The 3,852-nt window shown below is 36.5% G+C and overlaps 1 long non-coding RNA gene across 1 annotated transcript in view; it reads left to right on the forward strand.

The window, feature by feature from the left end:
• Positions 1–893: 893 nt before the first annotated feature.
• Positions 894–3,852, forward strand: part of LOC128250630 (uncharacterized) — a 31,923-nt gene continuing 28,964 nt past the window's right edge. The window contains exon 1 of the long non-coding RNA XR_008266660.1: positions 894–981. This is a non-coding gene — a long non-coding RNA (uncharacterized LOC128250630). The remainder of the gene's footprint in view (positions 982–3,852) is intronic.

Here is a 3,852-nt window from a genome sequence, read left to right on the forward strand (position 1 = left end):
TATATATATATATATATATATGCGAGTATAGTTAGATAGTAATATAATGTATATAGCGTATATGCAGTAATAATATATATGTGATATAACTACATAAAATATACGGTAAATATGTAGAAGAAAGTCATATACGGCTTGTTTAGTAAACATCTATTTAGTTTGTCAGTGAGAATATAATCTGTAGACATCACTCAACAGAAACCACAGTAGCCTGAGGTAAATATCGATCCGACTAGTTTCGTCCTTTATAAAAGACTCATCAGTAATTTGTCATCACTCACTTTATCACTCAAGCTTTGTAAACGAAATGAAATTATGTTCGGGCCGTGCATGTTTTTATATTACCAGTTGAAGAAACAACTTCGATTAAATGAGATTAAGCAACGAAAACATTCCTCTGTGGGGTTGCTTAAAATCTGAGAACAGCAGACGATACGAGTCGACTCCAATCAAAACAATCAACTGAAATTAAGGAAAAGTTGCTTGCATTGGAGTTGTCTCCCTTATTTGTCTTTTACATGCTGGAGCACCATCTTTTAGTGGTGGAGCTGCTCCTGCCGCGATCAGGATTCATCTAGTATCTCAGATAAAAATGTCTCCAGGTGGTCTTTGTAGATAATACAGTTCTATATTTAAGAGATGAGGAATTATGTACATTATTTACATTATTTACATTTGACGGATATTTGTCCTCATCTTGTTTGTTAACACAACGTTTCGGTTGATATACCCTCAAGCCTTCATCAGGTGTCTTGGGGAAATTTCGAACCTGGGTTCTCAATCCTAAGGTATTTTTCGATGTTATCATCATCATCATCATCATCATCATTAATATTATTATTATTATTATTATTATTATTATTATTATTATTATTATTATTATTCAGGTCACTGCCTGGAATTGAACTCGGAATCTTTGGGATATATCAAACGAAACGTTGTGTTAACAACAAACAGGATGAGGACAATTATCCGTCAAAGGTAAATAATGTAAATAATGTTCTTTGTAGAGCTCCACATTTACACATCTAGCAAATCTCTGAGGCTATTTGGCAAAATATTGAATAGTTGTTGCCCTTTGACATCCAAACTGTTACAGGTTACACTGCTGGGTACTTCTCAATGGAAATGCCGGGATCTGAAGCGTAACTGAGAAAATAAGGTTGTGCAGCCAAACTATGAGTTGCTGGATGTTAACCTGTCACTTTGTAGACCGGGTTTCTTAATCTTCCAAAGGCTTTCTTAGTCATCACACGTCTTCTGATACATTGGGATTGGTACTTCCTCTGAGTATCTCAATTTGCATGATCGAATTCAGAATCGACTTGTTAACATGTTGGGTTTTCCTTCTAGCCTGCAATCTTTGGCTCTTCGTTGAAATGTATCTTCGTTTTGTCTTTTCTATAAGTATTTCTCTGGTCATAGCTCTGATGAATGTCTGGTCTAATACCGTGCCAAAACCTTTAAACGTGTCACCTTTAAACGCTTCTCCTTCCAAATGCTCGTTTCCCTGTAAAGCGTCCAGTTAGTTATAGTCGCTTTTATTCTAAAAGCTTCCTACCTTAAATTGCTGCTCTCTGGAACTCATTACAATCATTTTGTTATCCTATAGTCTATAAATCAACATTAAAAAAAAAAATTGTACCCGCCACCCATTTTTCCTTTTTTGTAATCCCTTACGCTACAGTGGCCTGAAGTCTTGTAGGGGCGGGGACAAAATCGTACAAAAGAATAATGATAAATTGCAGAGTAACACAAACACTGTGTCTTTGTCTACTTTAAAAGCATTCAGTGAGCTCGAGGTGACATGATCTCTCTTTCCCATCATCTATTTTCATACCTTATTATTTATGTCTCGTCAAAGCACAAAAAAGCGTTCCGCTGAAATATTTTCCGTCAGCCATATTGTTCATAAACAAAATTATGTGAAGCATAACGAGGTTTACATAACTATTCAAGACAGACGGCCGAGCATTGATAATAACATTGCCGAAATATTGTTTCTTAAATATAAATATAACCTTACATATGATTTTACAATAATGTTTTTCAAAACCCGGCCAATAAACTAATAACAAGAGCTATTTTATTTTCTGTTACAGCAATAAAGACAGGCCAGGTTACAGTTTCTATTCCTAGAATGTCGTGGTATATCTTTTAACTTTTACTTGTTTCGATCATTGGACAGCGGCCATGCTAGGGCACCGCTTTGAGGAGTTTAAATCGAACAAGTCCACCCGAGTATACATGCCTTAAGACTGGTAGTTATTTTATCGTTATACTTTGCTGAACTGCTAGGTTCCGGAGACGTAAATACACGCACATTGGTTGTCAAGCCATGGTAGGGCACAAACGAACCTCTAAGTTGCGGGGACCTAAACACACCAGCATCGGCTGTCAACCGATGGTGGGGGGGGGCACAAACACAGACACATAGACACAAATACATACATACATACATGCATGCATACATATGTATGTGTGTGTGTGCGTGTGTGTGTGTGTCTCTCTGTCTGTGTACGACGAGCTTCTTTCAGTTTCTGTCTGCCAAAAACCACTCACAAGTCTTTGGTCGGCCCGAAGCTATAGAAGAAGACACTTGCCCAAGGTGTCACGCAGTGGGACAAGAACTCGGAACCATGAGGTTGAGAAGCAAGCTTCTTACCACACAGCCATGCATGTATGTATTTATATATGTACGTACGTACGTACCGTACGAACGTACGTATGTATGTATGTATGTATGTATGTATGTATGTACGTGTGTAAGTATGTGTGTGTATATGTACGAATGCATGTATGTATGAACGTTTATCAATTTAAACAAGTATATATGAGCGTTCGCATCGAGAAGGTTTCTGTGCTTTACCCATTCATTGGCTGTGATGGGTGAGTGTATATATGTATGCGGGAGTAGTTTGATACCGATTCTTTGTTGCTGTTTATTTGTTTTTTGTTGGGGGGGTTTTTTGTGCATTTTCATGTTTATCTTATTATTCATCTTTTACTGCAAGGGCGTGTTAGTTTATTCGTAATTGTCAGTAACTCGGAGTATTCCCAGTTGACCAACCAAAAGGATTTACTCGCTACGTAAAATAAAAACAAAAAACACCGCCATATTGATTCTGTGAGCAAGTATGCTAAACAACAACAAAGTAACAACAACAAAGTAACAATAATAATAATAATAATAATAATTATTATTATTATTATTATTATTATTATTATTATTATTATTATTATTAAACAAAGGTGGCGGCGAGCTGGTAGAATCGTTAGCGCGCCAAAGAGGCCGATAGAATAAGTACTAGGCTTACAAAGAATAAGTCCTGGGGGTCGATCTGCTCGACTAAAGGCGGTGCTCCAGCATGGCCACAGTCAAATGACTGAAACATGTAAAAGAATATAAAAAAGAGCAAATGAGTATTATTACCATCATCATCATCGTCATCATCATCATTATTATTACTGTTCAATAAATAAATACATAAGTAAATAAATAATCGGTTAAGTCTTGTTTATTTGCGGTTTGAAGTCTTTAAAAATGGAATTCTTCAAATTCTCATGTTACGACGTTTTGTAGATTTATCTGATGGCTTATATACATTTTTCTTATTTTTCTTTTCTTTTGTTTTCACTTGTTCCCAGTCATTTCACTGCGGCCATACTGTAGCACCGCCTTTAGTTGAACAAATCGACCCCAGGATGTATTCTTTGTAAGCCCAGTACTTATTCTATCGGTCTCTTTTGCCGAACTACTAGGTAACCGAAACATAAACATACCAACATCGGTTGTCAAGCGATAGTGGAGGGACAAACACAGACGCACAAATATATACATACGTACATATA

Source organism: Octopus bimaculoides, chromosome 23, assembly GCF_001194135.2.
Source record: "Octopus bimaculoides isolate UCB-OBI-ISO-001 chromosome 23, ASM119413v2, whole genome shotgun sequence".
Classification (NCBI taxonomy): Eukaryota; Metazoa; Mollusca; class Cephalopoda; order Octopoda; family Octopodidae; genus Octopus; species Octopus bimaculoides.